The 17845-nt window shown below is 37.5% G+C and overlaps 1 protein-coding gene across 3 annotated transcripts in view; it reads right to left on the minus strand.

Annotated features, from left to right (window-relative positions):
- The window catches only part of AKT3 (AKT serine/threonine kinase 3), a 142887-nt gene that overhangs the window by 93227 nt on the left and 31815 nt on the right, over positions 1-17845 (minus strand). The window lies entirely within an intron of this gene.

Raw genomic sequence — 17845 nt, forward strand, 5'->3', positions numbered from 1 at the left:
CTCAGATTTTGGGTTCACAACTGAAATTCATTCTCTATCTTTTGATAAAAACTTTAGATATGGCAAGGAAAAAAAAAAAGGGAAAATTCCTGAGAAAAACAAGGATATGTTTTAGCGTCCTGAAAGCCAACTGTGAAGAACTGAAGAAGGATTTAATATTTTTCCCTGTTCTTCACACTCTTCCCTACTATCAAATGTTAGCTACTATTGGAGAGAGGATATGAATTAAGAGCAGCCACTGGTGCTATTCTTGCTAATTTACAGAACAGGTCACTTCTGTAGATACAAACAAGCTGAGTCAATAATAAGGTCCTGACTGAGTTCATTCATGCACACGTTCTGAGATTTCCACTGCCACAAGATCTAGTTTTGAGATGGATGTTATTAAATGTTTTGTGTTTGCTTCCAAGTGGCTTCTCCTGGATAACATGTCTAGGTAGGAATCTTCTACTCAGCATCAAAATTTTTTAGAGGTTCTCTGTCAAATTCTGATCTCTACCTACCTACAGATCTCTAAAGCCTTGGACACAGATGCCAAGTCCCTCAGAAATTACAGTGTTTTAACTGCTGGAAACAGGTGTTGTAACCATGAGTACTCTTGATTTCAAGGATAGATGAAGGGTCTTTTTCCTGTGTGAATCCTCACTCTCACACACTGTTTCAGTGAGAGCTGGCCACAGATAATCTGTATTTGCTCCAAAATGCAATTTCCAAATTAGCTCAGGTGTCCAACTTCTGTATTTGTTGTATGAAATTAAAAAGAGACCAAAAAACCTCTGGTACATAGCATCTGACCAATGCAAGAATATCTTTAAAAAAAAAAAAAAAAATAATGGGTGAAGAGGGAATACCAGTGGTATTTTTAGCATTAAAAAAGAACAAATGGTTTGATTTTACTGATGAGTAATTCTATATCATTATCTTTGTAAACAACTAGAAGCAAATTTATAGTTACTAATATCATCCCCCTTCTAGATTTTTAGGTCTTGCTCCATTTTTATTATTCTCTACTTCATCTGCCTAACAAGGAGCAACAGTACTTGAGAAACTCCCTGATAATCAGTGATTCCAGGACAGCAGGACATTTATAAGCTTGAGTTTGAAGGAATACAGAATCAAGAGAATAACAGAAAGGGGAGAGAACTGAGTGCTTCAACAGATGTTAGAAAATCCAGTATATGAAAGAGGCTATTTAGTCACATTTTCAATAAGTACTTGCTGTGAGAATGGTGGAACACTAATAGTTTACTAAATTAAAACAATAATAAATACCACACAATGCAGGTTTGAGCGTTCTGGCAACAACAACAACAACAAAAAAAAACAACAAAAAAGATACTTTTGAACAGAAATACAGTTCAACAGGGAGCAAAGTGCTTAAAAAACCATACTAAATGATATTTGCTTACTAAGCATGTTCAGATGTATACACAAGCATTTCAAGCCATCTCCTTCCAAGCCCATTGGTCTGGTTAATTAATTTTTTTTTTAACTTTACTCTCTTAAAGCCTTCTTGCATTAATAGAACCAGTTGAGAAAGGAAGAAACAACTCTGGTACAACACACCAAGAGCATTTTGCAAGACATCAAACGCCAAGAGGACAAACTCTCACACTTATGCATTGAAAAATCCCAAGTGACAGCTACTGTGAACATCGTTCTCTGGTCATTTGGACTGCAGACTTCAAGGGTGCTAAACAAGATGTTGAATATACTCCTCCCTTGTGTGCTGATTACCTACATTAGGCTGTCATACCTCACATGCAATCTTGACAGATCAACAAGTTCGGATTTCTTGGGAAACCAAGAAGTAACCACCGCCCACTTTCTTTGTGCAATTGCACTTCAATCCCTGGGAAAGTTATGGAACTAATCCTCCTGGGAGTTATCGTAGTGTCAAATGAAGCACATGACTGGGAAAAGCCAGCACATTCACCATGGACAAACCGTGCTTGACAAACCTGATGATCTCCTATGACAAGTAACATTCTCAGTTGATGTGGGGCAAGCAGTGGACATTGTCTACCAGGATTTCTCCAAAGCTTTTGATAAAAGTTCCCCACAGCCTCCTGATGCTTTATGGTCCAGACAAGTAGTCTGTTCAGTGGGTGAGGAGCTGGCTGACAGGCTGTGCCCAGAGCGTGGTGCCAAATGGCTCCTTTTCAAACTGGGAACCTGTCACAAGTTTGGACCCCACGGACCAATATGGGGCCCAAAGCTGTTCATAAACTATCTGGATGATGGAATCAAGCCTACCCTGATGAAGTTTGCTAATAATACCAAACTAAGGGGGCAAGTGCACACTTTGAAAGGGAAAGCCACCTTGCAGGAAGACCTGGACAGGAAGAGTGGGCTAACAAGAACCTTTAGAAGTTTAGAAGTCCTTACAAGGATAACTGTTAGGATGATGCACCTGGGAAAATATAATCCACAGTGCAGCACAGACTGGGACCTACCCAGCTGTGAAGCAGCTCCGTGGAAAGGGACCTGGGGGCCCTGGTGGACAACAAGCTCAGGTGTGCTGCTGGGGCAAAGAAAGCCAAGAAGATACTGCTTGCATCAACAAGGGCATCACCAACAGAGGTAAAGAAGTCATCATCCCATTCAGCTCAGCCCTTGGCAGGCCATACTTGGAACACAAGTTCAAGTCCCCATTACACTAAAAAAATGTGTGGACAGGCTGAAGAAGTGCCACAAAGATGAAGGAAGGAAAGCCTGCTACATGGGTTTGTTCAGCCAGGAGGAAAGAAGGCTCAGAAGAGATCTTGTCACCATGTTCCAGTGTTTAAAGGGTGGCTGCAGAGAAGATGGAGGCTCCCTTTTTACATAGAGTCACACAGAAAATAGAGGGAGGAGTAGTGGGAACAAGATACTTCAGGGAGATCCCCACTAAACACAAGGGGAAAATGTTTCACACTAAGACCAATCATCCAGGGAAGTGATGGATTTTAACATTCATATGGACAGGTGCTGGGACATCTCATCTAAACCATGTTTTTGCCAAAACGATATGGACCAGATGATGCTTCAGGTCCCTTCCAACCTGGTATTCTATGATTCTATATATTAACATTAGAAATAATTTTCCAAACTACACCTGGTACACAATTTTAAGACTCTTGGTTATCAAAATTCATGCAATTTTTTCCAAAAAACAGGAAAATAAATATATAAATACATATGTGGATATACTTAATGCATCCCATTAAACATATTTACACTTTCGAAGTTCTTTGAGCTCTGTATTGGTCTAGTTATTATATTTTTGTCAAATAAATGGAATATCCATACTTAGTTTATATACATTTAAATTGTAAGTATCACCTCCACCTTCTGAAACATTTTTTTTCCTTCATAATGCTAATCACTCCCTTTAAATTACCTTCTTTTCAGAGAAGAGTAAGTCAAGATTAGTTTCCTTCTTCACAGTGTAATAACCATCAGTTCCTGGAAGAAAATCTAAGAGTGCTAAAGGGCAGCATCACCATATCTGAAGCATGAAAGAGCAGACAGAAACACGGCTGTCACCAACTCCTTGAACGTGAATAACCTCAGCCACTTCCCATGTTCCCTAGAAGCAGTTATTTTCACTGATTTAGCTGAAGTTGAATATAAATTGAAAGAAGTTAAATCAAGTCAGTTATTTCTCAGGGAATCAAAGGAAGCTACATTGTCATGCTGTTGTGTAGAAACACTACAGTAAACCTGTCGAAAAACCATAGTAACCAGGCTTTGAAAATTGACCTGGAACTTGCAGTTTGGCAGGATGACCTAATGTCAGAGATGTCTATAGGAAGAGCCACCCAAATATGATGCTTTAAAAAAATTAAAAAATAAAATAAATAAAATCACTTCACATCTGCTAAGAAAAGACTTGTTGAATCTGGCAGCCCAATTCTCCAAAGACTCATTATGCAGACCACTTTACCTCTCCGGATGCAGTGACTGACCAGGTCATCTCCTGCAATTGCTCCTTCTGACAATTTTCTGCAACAGTGCCATGCAACTGAATGAGAGCAAAGAGGTTTTTTTTCTTCCACTCCAAATATTACCTTAATGACATCCAGGTATCACAGAGATTAAGGAGGCAATCCATGAGGAATAATTCAGGTTGGGACAAATGCAGTGCAGAATTCTGAATGGGGCAATGGGGTAGCTGGAGATAAAAAGCAGAAGATGGCCAGAGGAGACAACTGAATTGCTAGAATTGCTAGAATAGCTGAATTGCTAGTTTAGGAGATGAAAGAGAAAGAGGTGGGACTTACGATGGTCTGAGAAGACAAAAAGAAAGGAGGCCAGATCTGAAAAGTGTAAGTACAGATCAATAGCAGCAGGGCAACATGAATGCAGAAGGAAAGTTAATGTGGGATTAAGTACAAGGGGAAAGACAAGTGAGTGGCAAGGTTAGAAGTACATTTGCCAAAACAATCTGAGTTTAGGGGTCTGAAGTTAGTACATCTTTCTAGCAGCATACAGCTGTGAAAACCTCTGGCTATAGTGTTTCATGTACATAGTTCTCATTACAGACAAGAGTTTGTTACAGCTACCAATTACATCTTCCCCAGTACAAATGTCTACTCTAACCCAGACTGAGAGAAGATGTAACTCCATGTGATATAACTTCTTTTCAGTCAGGTTTTAAATATGAAATTCCTGTCCAAAACAAACTCCTATAAAAGGGTGACTAGATATTTGCTAAGTTAAGTATTAAAAAAAACTTTAAAAGAGGCCAGAATTACATGTGAATTTCAGGTTCACATTAGCATGAGGATTCTGCTTCTGTCACTAAGCTTCTGACAGTATTTCCTTTATTCTTTATTATGGAGTTGGCCTCAACTGTGTTTCATATTGTCTGTTCCAACTCTTCAGCAGATACCATGAATTTGAGAACCCTTACTAGAAAGCCTACCTTGTATGTATATTACATATAGTCTTAATTTTATGTGTATATATCTGTCAGTGAATTTTCCACATTATGTTACTATTTACTCAAATTCTAATTCAGCTTTTATTTTGAAGAGTAACTACGTATTCTGTACATAGAGAACTCCTCAGGGGAAAAAGCAAACAAAGGAACAACAACAAGCCAAAAAACCCCAAAATTGGTGGCAACTGGAATAGTATTCACTCACTGTATCAAATAACTAGGAACTGTTAAACAACAGAAATTGCTCTAGCTCATCCGTCACCGACAACACGAGTGCACCACCAAGGCAAACCTACTAAGAAAATGGAAAATTTTCCTTATTTATGTTCTGCAATTGCAAATTTTTTTAACAGGTAGCAAATAGCTGGAATAGAAAAATTCCTATACTTTTTTTGAAAATGCAGTACACAACCTCTGAACAGTTATCACACTCCACCTCCAGCCCTAAGAAAAAACCCAAACCACAGAAAAATGACAAACACAGATCTGTTCCTCAGTGAGAAATGTCATAAGCCAAATGTGATATTTTAACATTTGAACGTTTGGAATTATTTCAATACTGAGAGATGAAAGACTGTTTTGAAGAGAAAACAAACAAATGAATACAAAAATCATGCTTCCTTGCTTCTTGCAATTCTGAATTCCTTAAAAGAAATAAGAACTATGGGACTCGTATCAAGCAAATTAAGTTTATGCTGTGATCTAACACCTCTAACAAAGTGATCAGCAACAGAACAGGAATTTATTCTAAATTATGTCAGTCTTCCATATGAGTCTATAATGATCTTTCTTTCACATCTCTTGTACACTACTACTCCCTCTGTACATTAAATAACCTGTCTGGTATATTCTTAGTAGACTACACTACCTTCTTAAACAAATTCAGATGGCAAATTTGTTTCTCTTTGTGTAACAACTTTGTTTTTTCTTTATCACAGAATAATATAATGGCTTGGGTTGAAAGGGATCTCAAAGACCATGTAATTCCAAATCCCTGCATGGACACCCCCCCACTAGACTAAGTTGCTCAAAGTCCCATTCAACCTGACCCTGGACACTTCCAGGGAGGGGGCAGCCACAACTTCCCTGGGCAACCTGTGCCAGCATCTCACCACCCACACAGTGAAGAATTTCTTCCTAATGTCTAACCTAAACCTACCCTCTTCCAGTTTAAAGCCTTTACCTCTCCTCCTGTCACTACATGTCACATACATATAAAAACTCCCTCCCATTAGTCCCTCCCATTATTAGCTTCCTAACTTATGAAGACTAAATAATGTTAAACTGAATATTCCAAGTTTTAAAAAGATAACAATGTGTTTTTCAAAATAATTCTTACAATATTTTGACTCAGAAGTGGCAGGAAAAACACACCAACAGTGGTGGGGGGGTCTGGTGATGATTAATTTTTAATGTGATTCATGGAGATTTTTCTCCCTCCTACGATTTATACAGCTATCAAAAACCACTAAAAAGAAACTCAACCTTTCACGGTAGCATATAATTCATGTTCTTTATACAGTATGCTTTTATGACCACTTCTTAAAAAAATTGGTTTTAATCATTTGATCAAGATACCATAGTATTTTGCAGGGAAATCTTATGTGGTGAAGAAAGAAATGCACTGGAATAATCTCTTTTATCTGGCTGATGCATAATCAATGATCCTCCCTCTACAGATGGCAATGAAAGCATCCAAAAATGCTTAGATGTGAGAGTTCATAATGTGCCACAAGATGCTTTTTTTTTTTTTAATTACATTTTTAAATATACTCCCCCTCCCTGATAACTAGTCCCTTCAGGGGTTCAGCAATTTTTAACAATAACTAATGAAATATGCGACTAGCTGGAGTCCTGACCTCATCACATCTGGCACCACAATTTATGCACAGCAAATATACTATTGATGATTTCAGATGAGAATACTCCAGATTAAAATACATCTACTTGTAGGCAAACAAGCCAAATTAAAAACATACACATTACTTGTAGGCAAACAGGTTAAAATAAAAATATACAAATGCCTCCTGCATACAATATAACAGGTATATAAGGACTGAACATCCCTGCTTTAATTCTTCCTTCTCCCCCACATCCCTCCACCTGTATTGTCAACAGGTAATCAGTCTCTTCCTCCTACTGAAAGAGTAACTTATTCACTAAGTTAATTTTATTTAGGCCAAATTATCAATTAAAGATTACAGAAATAGTTCTAATTTAATAAGAAGCTGAATCATCAAGTGTTAAACCAAGCAAGACTTCTAGACTTTAAAGTGTTTCCAGTCATTTCCATCTGTGATCATGCTTTTAATGCTTCAGCATTATGCAGAAATAAATATTTAAGTAAACAAATAGTTTGATCAGCCGGACAGTTTGGAGGGGAGTATGCTATGAGTAATTGAACTCTGTCTGTAATTTACAATATACATGACAAATATTTTCATGAGTAATTCTTAGTACATGTTGTAAGTGCCAGGCAGAACCAAAGGAAAGCAATCAGCAAAACAAAAGTTCATTGGTAGAAATCATGATTTGGTTTTCTTCTCTAGCCAAGGAGCCTGCCAGAGAATATAATCTGAGCATCTTCTACATAAAAAGACACATATTAAAGCTCCCTTTTTACAAAAACTACCCAGAAGAAAATAGAAATGCAATCAATGTGGAAAATGAAGTCCAAACGACATTGTACATAGTGCTAAAAGTCTTTGCTGCATGCAACAGAACTCCCACTCTTATCTTTCTCAGGATGTTTTCCTCTCCACTAATTCCATAGCTACCCAAATACAATTCTCCATTAGCTCCTCCCGAGCAGTATGATTTGTTATTTTGTTCCTCTAAGTATCAGCACTTTCATTTTTCCTAAGTATCAGATCTTTCATTCTCCTGTAAGAAAAGGATGGCCACATTCCAGCAATAATTATTACCACTCTTCTTGGAGCAGTTACCACCCCTTCCTCACCCCTGGCCCCAGCTACAGCCTGTATAATAAGGACACTGAAGCTGCAGGTACTATGAATTCAGATTCTGTGATAATCCAGAACCATCTCCAGCAATGTAGAACTGAGGAGCAAGCAGGTTCCTTAAAACCAAATTAATTAATTGTTATTTTTATACACATTCCATTTGATACTGAAATACAGACAAAAGCATGGCTTACCAAAAAATTCTTATTCAACTCAGAATACAACTCACACAAATAGCCCCCATTCTTTACCTTCTCCCCAAAACAGCAGCTTTCTCATGTATCCTTTGCTTTCACCAGCCCAGCCCCCCCAAAAAGCCACTTTTCTCCTTCCATTCCGTTCTGCATTTTCTACCAAAACATTTTTGTTTCCTTCCTCATTTGTGTGTCACCATCAGTAAATTTTACTGTGTTATGCATTCCACTCATTGACACTGAAATTATAGTTTGAAATTTGCTCTTAATTATAACAATAAATAAAATTTAAAACTAGGTTAAACTGGTTTTATTTAAAAATAAAACACTGACTTATTCTAATACAGTCTTTACCTACAGGCTCCTAAGGAACAGAAGAACAACCTCTCATGAAAAATGATAATTGTTTATTCTGGCTTTGTAGACGGAACGAGAACTTGTTCCAAAAATACTTCTGTCCTCCTTTTTGTGACATAATTACAATACCTTATTAAAGTTTCAGCATATTACATATAGGGGGAGCAACGTGCATTCCTGCCACTTTCAAAAACATTTTCACTCCTACTTTCGAGGACAGGAACTTAACGATTGGGCAAGTTTCATGTTTTAAAAAATACAAGTCAAAATGTACATAATCTCAATTAATGGTACCAAAATCAGGTTTGACAAAGAGAGATTGTCTCCCTCAGTAAATTTCAGCAAGGCACAGTACTGTGGTATTAATATGTTTTAAATTATTTCCAGACATATAAAGAATTCTATTTCATGCACAACAAAAAATAAGGAGTTTAAATTGATGGTAGTAACAAAGAACCACTAATAGAAGTGAAAAACTGGAAAGCCTATATTTAACTTGGTGCTCAGTCATTAGAAAGGTGCCCCATAACGACCATATGTTACTCAAATATGTTATCACACCTACAATTTCATCATATGTCTCCCAAGAAATTAATTAGTTCTAACTTTTTCAACTTTGACAAAAATGTCTGCAGTAAGTCAGATTACTAGCTGTTGCAAATGCTTCAAAATTCAAAGCTTGCCTCAGCTTTTATTTAACCTTTTAATTACAATTATTGAATAACATTTGGAAGGCAGATGTTCCTTTTTTTTGCGTATATATTTAATAATAAATAGGGCCACTTATTTTAAATTAATATTACTTTTTCAACTATGAAAATGCTACAAAGACATTCATCATTTTATACAGCAAAGGATGAGTACATCAGCATTGCTAAAATTCCAGTTACTTTAACTGCACATGGAGTAACCTGAAAAGAATGAATTCCAATAAAAAACACACAGTCTGATTCATTTACACAAATGACTGGGTGCAGACCAGGACTTTCAGCTGATCTGAATATAGTGAAGAAATACAGGAGTTCAACTTTCAGCTTCAGTTCAAAAAAACTGGTGAGAATTATGTTCAGATTAACACAGGTATGATGAGGATTGACACATTCCACGTTTTGGAACCAAATAAAATAAACTGGGATAAGTGAAAAGAATGTGGCACCAAGGAGCAACAATTTATAACCTTACAGTACACACTAAACTACCATCCCAGCAATGGGGGTTCAGGCCTTTCTCTTAACGAACAGTCTTGGTATGTGTCATTCACAAATCTGATTTATTTTATGGTGATAGTTACAGAAGATCTACAAAAATTATTCTAGCAACTTTTTTAAATTATCAAATCATTAGCTATGGAAGGAATACATAAAGTTACTTGATACAAGTACACAGACAAATGCTAAATGCTTTTACCACAAGATACTCTGAAGTTTCAGTCTTAATAACAAGAAAAATTAATAAAAAACAATTTAATTTTAAATTCTATACTTTCTCAACTCCTAAAAGGTACCTCAGTATAGAGTTTTTTGAAGAAAATCAGTAGTTCATTGTAAAAACATTAAACATACAAAAATAGATGTTACATGAGTGTGGAAGGCTTACATTTAGAGTTTCTCCAGGAATGACTCTATAAAGCTACTAATCTTGCCCTGAATTAATAACTATAAAGTTCAATGAATAATCAAGGCTTTCAATAAAAAGGCTGAGATAGCGTTTTGACCAACTTATTGTGAAGGCAGCATGATGTTAGATGCTAACATAAAAAGTAAATCAAGTAATTCAATACGTGACTAATTTATCCTCCAAACTCGTAAGAAGATTCCTAACACTTTATCCCATCAGAAGTACCCTTTATTGCAGGGATGTAAATTTAACCATGTATGAGCACACATTCGGAAACACTAACATGGAATACAGTTTGCAACATGTCTGGAGATAACTTTGCTGTTCTTGAGATTGTCTACGAGTGCCATACACCTAGGCTATCAAGGTTAAGCCAAAACTCAAGATATTTTTTTTTAATTTCTGAGGGAAAAAAAAATTCTCATTTAGCAAACCGAAACTGTGAAAATCATAAATTAACTAAAGGAGAGGAAGAATGAAAGAAAGAACAAAAAAAAGTGTCTCTCAAAAAGGAAAAGTAATGTGAAAGCTTATTTGGGTCTACATATTTTCAAATATTTTAATCTATCAGCTACTATAATTTCAAAGCATTCATTCAACTACTTTTGTGTACCTTTATAACATTATAATTTTCCACTGTATCTTCTATATGCTGGAATTGTTGGAAACGTAAATTATTGATGTGGATGCTGAACCTGAATTCTATCTTCCTCTCAGTTTTTCTCTACAGATGTCTGTATTCTTAAAGAATCAGGTGTTACTACACAGTAGTTTAATTAAAACTGCTACTGTATATAGTAAAACGTCTGAATCCAAATAAAATTTATATAGAGTCAAACATACACTGATAATACAAGACTACAAAATTGATGTCAAAACAAATATTCTAAATACTTAAAACACAGAAAGTCACGAGTGGAAATTCATGAGTACAGCTGTACTATAAATATGAAAAAATCATACATTAGCAGTGAAAAGAGGGGGAAAAAAACCTTGTCTATATAAGCTCTCTAAAGCAAGCACACCATTACTATCATTCAATCCATAAGTTATTCAGTTCTGCATAATAATTCCACACAGTTCTTCTAATGTCTTCTGCATTGAAACTGAATCAAAATTCACCTTCTGTCTTTTTCTGAAAGGAATCTAGAACATAATAAATTTAGAAATGTTGCTGTGGTGTCTCAGGGAAACTATAGGTCAGCCAAAATATGCTCCAATTTTCTCTCTGAGATAGCTTATGCAATGGAATTACATCTTTCATAAGGCAGCACAGTGAATGAGCAAAAAAGGTGAATGAGGTGAATTACATGGAAGAGTTTTGCCAGAGAGCCCGGCCAACAAGAGCCCAAGGAAATTAGGTGCTGAAATAACAACTCTATTTCCTTCCCTTACATCTTTTAAAACCAGCAGCTGATACCATCTGTATGACAGAAAGCAGACATCTATAATACATTCCCATAAAATTTGTGAAAGTGGACACTCAAGTCAAAGGGAGAGATGTGTAATCTCAATGGACAGGCATTGGATTGGTGTCTCCTTAGGAATGTTCAAAAAAAGCAGAAGACATCTCACTCTGATAGAAATCATACCTAGTCAACAAAATCCAAGACCTGAGGAAAAACTCAACAAGATATTATGCAATTACCATCATACTGAAAGGATGCCTACAAAGGGAGGAAACAAAGCCAGGAATGTTTCTCCTGCTCAAGTACTGAGGACCTTACCCCATGATCTGTGGGAACCTTCATCCACTGTTCCTCCATTGTCTCTGACCACAGCATTCTAACATAAACACAGAACACTGACAGATCCCACTTTGGTCGAAGGCCAGGTAAATGTGGGTAATACCAGAAGTTTTGCTAAAGACAATGGGAAGTTCTCCTGAGCAGGGGGGGCAAAATGACACATTTCACCCAAAAGTTTCTGCAACTGCCCCAGTTAAGCTCTCCAGATGTAATTTCTTTTGTAGCAATCAGACTTTACTTGTTATTTCATATCCTAATCAAAACAACACAGACAAAAATAATTTGCTTACTGATGACACTTTTTTCTTAAAAACTGCCTTTTTAATGCTCTTCCTCTCCCACTTTTGTTGCATTGAAATAGCGACTGACATCAGAAAGCAGCTGTGCCGCACGCACCCCGCCACAGCACCACAACTGCACGAGAGCCTTCCAGCCTCCCTGTGAAAAGCTGAAACCTAATTAGGATGCTTAAGATAGCATTATGGATAGTGGAAACGATAAATAACTAACCCAAACATATAAGTGATCACAAATGCAATGGATAATTTTTTAATCTTTTTCATCTAAAAATATTCTGGTGTTCCTGCATACTGCAGAGAAAACAATCGATGCCACTTGAAAAAAATGCTTGCTCTTCTCTTTTGCACCTGCACTCTTGTGCTGTGCAAGTGTGTTTCACATCAAGATTTTTATTACCAGCTCTCGAGGTGGGCTGAAGCAGAATAGCAGTATTTCTGGAAAACAGACCACCACTATGCTGTGAGATTCTTTTGCAGACACAAGTTGGCAATAAAACATCATCTTCACACTTTTAAAAACATTTTATGGTTTTGTGTGTATTCCATGAGCTTGCAATTACATGAAAAGCAGACTTTAAAATATTTTTACATTTTTAACATTAAAGAAATTATACATATAAATATTCACATAATTTTGTAATAGCCAGAGTATGTGTGATTTTTGTAAGTGAAAAATAATAGCATTATAGCTTACTTAGAAGGCAGACCTTAATTCTTAATTCTTTTCTTAGGCATCTTGACATTCAGAGCTATTTCAAATGTAGAAACATCATAGACTCCACCAGAATTAATACATTCTGGGGGAGCAGTATCTTCAGAAAAGCAGGAAGCATTCCTCAACTAAGATTTCACTAATTCAGGTAGAGTAACAAGAGAAGCATGGTAGAAACAAGGGACAGGACTGACCCATCACACCTACCTCCTTTTGAAGTTCTCTGATCAACTACCAGCACAGATCACTTAAAAAGAGTTCAAGCAAAACTCTGCCGAGATGCAGATGCAGGGATCTGCCTCTGCCCAGGAGGTTCACCAGCCACAGATGTCCTGCATCTTTCAGAAGTCCCAGGGAAGCCAGGAACAATCTGAAGGCAGCCTACAGTCATTTGCAAGGTCAAGGCCTTTGTTCATTCTTCTATTATTATATTTCACCCTAAAACCAATCTTAAAGTATGTCTAATTAAAATGCAGTGCTGCATTAGCCTCAGATCTGTAATTTTAAGGAGAAATTATCATCTCTGTAAGAAGCAAGACTGTAACAGACCAGAGCAACGCACTGGCAGTGATTCAGATTGATTTCAATAGGGCTCAGCACTGACATCAAAGACCCATAAAGGTAAAACTTCGTGCAGAACATAAGCATTCAATTACACGATAGAGTAACATCACAGAGTTTGATTTAACTGCTACAGACTTTCCTATTTTTATCTACACAATTTTGTGCTTTACATGTAAAACATTAAGGTACGCTCACAGTTTCACTTACAACAATGCTACAGATTTCTACAGGAGCTCTCAGGTATTTAAACTTAATTTCTGTCTGGTCTTAAAAGCCTCATTTCAATGTCTGAAACTTGATAATGAACTTCTTAAATGTATTCACTAGCAAATTGTTATTATTACAGATATATTAAATATTTAATATTCCGTTTCCTTTACACTGACTTAATGCAGTGCAAGTCACAATTTGCATTTTTTATGTGAACTAAAATGATTGTACTCACAGATCTTTATTAAGATCCTTCCACCCCACCCAAGATATCCATGGCTGGAACTGTAAGCACTACCTCCTACCTGTGTCTATCACCACACCTCTGTCAGGTTTCGAGTCAATCTTCCAAATCTAATGGCAATGAAATCAAAGTACTACAGTAAAACTATGAAAATATTTCTCCGCACAAGGACCTAGATACTTGTGCCAAAACACAAAGGCTCTTTGAAAATATAATTTACTTTCCAATTTGCACTTTGCACAAGTGTACTAATTCACAAACATGTTCCTCATATTCTGTTAAGCAATTATTACTTCATAGAAAGGAATGACAAAATACTGCTTTAGCCATAGGTCCATTTTCTGAAGAAATGACCCCCATCAAAATGAGTTCTAGAGATAAAAACTGCAAACTTTGCTATCACAAAGTTCAAGTGAATTAGTCCAGTAATGAAAATTGCTCCAGTATCACCATCTTTCACTACCTTCAGTGGTGTTTTAGGTATCCCTTATAAATCATTTACCTATTGCTGGAAAAAAAACCAAAAAAACTAACATGTTGAACTGCAAGAAGATTATTCAAGTAATATTCATGTTAGGGTTTTTTCTTCCAGAAAAGTTACATATCCAAAATAAAGTCCAATCACATATTTAAAAGATGTATCTGTATCACCATCACCACCTAGACTGATGGGAACAATACCAACTGGGTCAGTGGACACTCATTTCCATGAAAAAAAAATTAAATAAACTTACAAAAATTTCAAAATACAGTAAGATCAAAGTTTGCAGTTCCCATTCCTTCAATTCCTGTGTTTCATGCATCTTGGAAGAGGATCTACAAAATTTAGAAATAGGTTTAGAAAGCTGATTCACACTCCCAAAACATATAACCCATTTGGGAAAGAAGACTTTAGCAGATTATGGAGTCCTTACCATGTCTGGCACTACAAACAAAGCCTCCAACTAGATCAACAGGGAAGAATAAAACATGCAAACTTTTTTAGGCTACTTGCAGCAACTGAAAACAGATTTCCAAGCCTTTAAGAGCTGCAAGAACAAAGAATCGAAAAACTATTTTACATAGAACAAATGAAATAAAAATCTCTACTGGCTAGCTTTCTCAAATTAAAAAAAAAAATAAATTAAAAAAATCAAAAAAGGGAGAAATAATCATCAGCTGTTGGAAAAATAGCTTTAATGAGCACTTGTAGCACCACATTAAAACACCCAATTTGCTTAATAAGTAGGGAATGTGGGGCTAAAACTACAAAAGAAGTGAAACACCATGCTACAACAAAAAACTGTTTTAGATGAGGACAGAGAGCACTGAACTTGAGTAGAATTCTATACAGAAATGTACAGTAACTTCCCAGGAAAAGTATACCAAGCTCCTTATCTCCAGCTAGCACTACATTGCACTTCTCACCTCCAAAATAATCCAGGCCCCCACAAGTAAGTGCTTACCAACATACCATGTCCACAGCCCTAGATGAAGGGAGGAAGCTGAGGAGGAACAAGGCAGGAAATCAGAATAAAACATCTGTCAGAAACTGTTTACTGATCTATTTGTGTGGCAAGGTTCTGGTAGCAGGGGGCTCTGCTAGAAGCTTCCCCCCATGTCCAGCAAAACCAATACCAGATGGCTCCAAGACAGACCCACTGCTGTCCAAGGCTGAGCCCACCAGCAACAGTGGCAGTGCCTTTGGGACAACGTATTTACAAAGGGGGAAAAACTGCTGCCAGCAGAGAGTGAGAATGTCTGGGAGGAACAGCTCTACAAACACTCAGGCTACTGAAGAAGGAGGGAAGAAGATGCTCCAGGCACTGGAGCAAGGATTCCCCGGAGCCCCTGGTAAAGGCTGTAGTGAGGCAGGCTGAGCCCTGCAGCTCCTTGAGCTCCACAGCAGAGCAGGTATCCACCTGCAGCCCAGGGAGGGTAATGGGGAAGCAGATCTACACCTGAAGCAGATATACACCTGTAGCCCATGGAGGACCCCACACTGTTGCAGGTGGATGCCCCAGGAAGGCTGTGACATCATGGGAAGTCTTCACTGGAGCAGGCTTCTGGTAGGACCCATGAAGGGAAAAGCCTGTGACCCCCATGGGGGACCCATGCTGGAACCAGTCTGTTTCTGAGTCAGGGAAGGGACCCATGCTGGAGCAGTTTGTGACTGGAGCAAGGGAAGGATGTGAGGAGTCCTGTCCCTGAGGAAAAAGGAGCAGTGGAAACAATGTGTGATGAACTGAGCAACACTCTCATTCCCCCACTCCCTGCACCACTGGGATAAGGAGGTGGAGAATTCAAGAGAAGCTGAACCCAGGAAGAAGGGTGAAAGGTGTTTTAATATTTATTTCCCACTACCTAATTCTGATCTGATTGGCACATAAATTAAATTAGTTTTCCCAGGTAAAGACTGGTTTGCTTATGATGGTAATTGGTGAGTGATCTCACTCTGTTCTTATCTCAAACCAGAAGCCTTTTGTTGTACTTTTCTCCCTCTGTTCAGCTGAGAGGAGTGATAGAGCAGCTTTTGTGGGCACCTGGTGTCCAGCCACAGTCAACCCACTACTACAGGTGGCTACATATTTCTAGCTACCCTAGCTACCATATATTTGGGTAGCTGTGATCAGCAAGTGACACACGACTGACCTACCTGCAGATTTTGAAGCTTATCCTGCCACTGGGAAGGTTAGAAAAGAAAAAAGTGTTAGTGGGACAGGCTGTCCTTGCTGGGGGACAGAATCCTAGGCACCTCTATATCTAACCATGAGCTGAAACTATGAACTCAATATATCACCACTTTATGCAAAAAACTGTTTCCTTTTATTTTTTTAATTAAAAAAAAAAATCTCTAAGGTTCCATTTTCTATGCAAGTTCTTCCTAATGCAGGTGTCTTGGAGAAATTCCCACCCACTGCAGGAAACCCCCACCTTTTACTAGGGCAGAACCTGGAGGAATTCTCCTTCACTGAAGGACTCATTCTAGGTTGCAAGAAGATTGTCTCCTTCTTCAGTGGCCTTGGGAACTACAGCTGGTCCACCACTGACTGCTAAATGGAGCAAGGTGAACAACTGTGCTACAGCAGTCACGTGTGACTCTGCTCTCCTAGGAAATACCTTGCTTGGGCTATAAAATATGAGGTGTCTGACAGAGAGATGTCAGTGAGAAGACTGCCTGCAAGTTTCCCAAAAAAGGGAGGTGTATGTAGTAAAGGTTCAGGATACCTGCAGGAAACTTGTAACACACTAACATTTAGGAACACGGACACACTGGGTAGTGCCTACTGTGTTTTGTTAGAGGCAAGAGAAAGGGAAGAAGGGAAAATGTGAGAAACTTATTTCCTGGAGAAATACATTTACAAGATGCAGGTAGAAAAAGAACAACCAAAGAGATCACAGCAGCAAAAAGGATCTCCTAGATCATCAATTTGCTTCCAACCTGTTGCAGCACCACAGCACAGTCATTTTTTGCCACCAACTCAGTGGGTGAGTGTTTATCCCCAAAATATACCTGGTTTTATTTTCATCAGGTGAAATCAATATGCTTTACATAAGCAAACAGAAACTGAGGTTTTTTTTCCAGAGAAGAATATCACAAAAATACAGTATTTTTACTTAAAAAGCTCACCTTTCTTTAGAGTATACTAGATTACTAAAACGTTCCAAACAGAAATGAAACACTAAAAATTAAAAAAATGTAAACACTATTTCCAACTTTTATAAAACATTCAAACAAACAAAAAATACTTAGCCAAAAAAGCCACTAACAACCTTAAATGAAATAAGATATGTTAATAAAAGATAAGATTTAATAACACTACCACAGTTGATGGAAATCAACAGATTCAAACAAGGATTTTAGTATTACTCATCCAGCTTGCTAGAATAAACAAAATATTCTGCATCACACAAATGGCACCACTCATTAAAAGAAAATCTAACTAATCTTGCCTCAGAGATTTTTTTTCTTCTCCCCAACATTTTACTTTATGGAAGGAAGAATAGTTCTCCTCTTCCAGTTTCTTTGA

Source organism: Heliangelus exortis, chromosome 3 (genome assembly GCF_036169615.1).
Source record: "Heliangelus exortis chromosome 3, bHelExo1.hap1, whole genome shotgun sequence".
Classification (NCBI taxonomy): Eukaryota; Metazoa; Chordata; class Aves; order Apodiformes; family Trochilidae; genus Heliangelus; species Heliangelus exortis.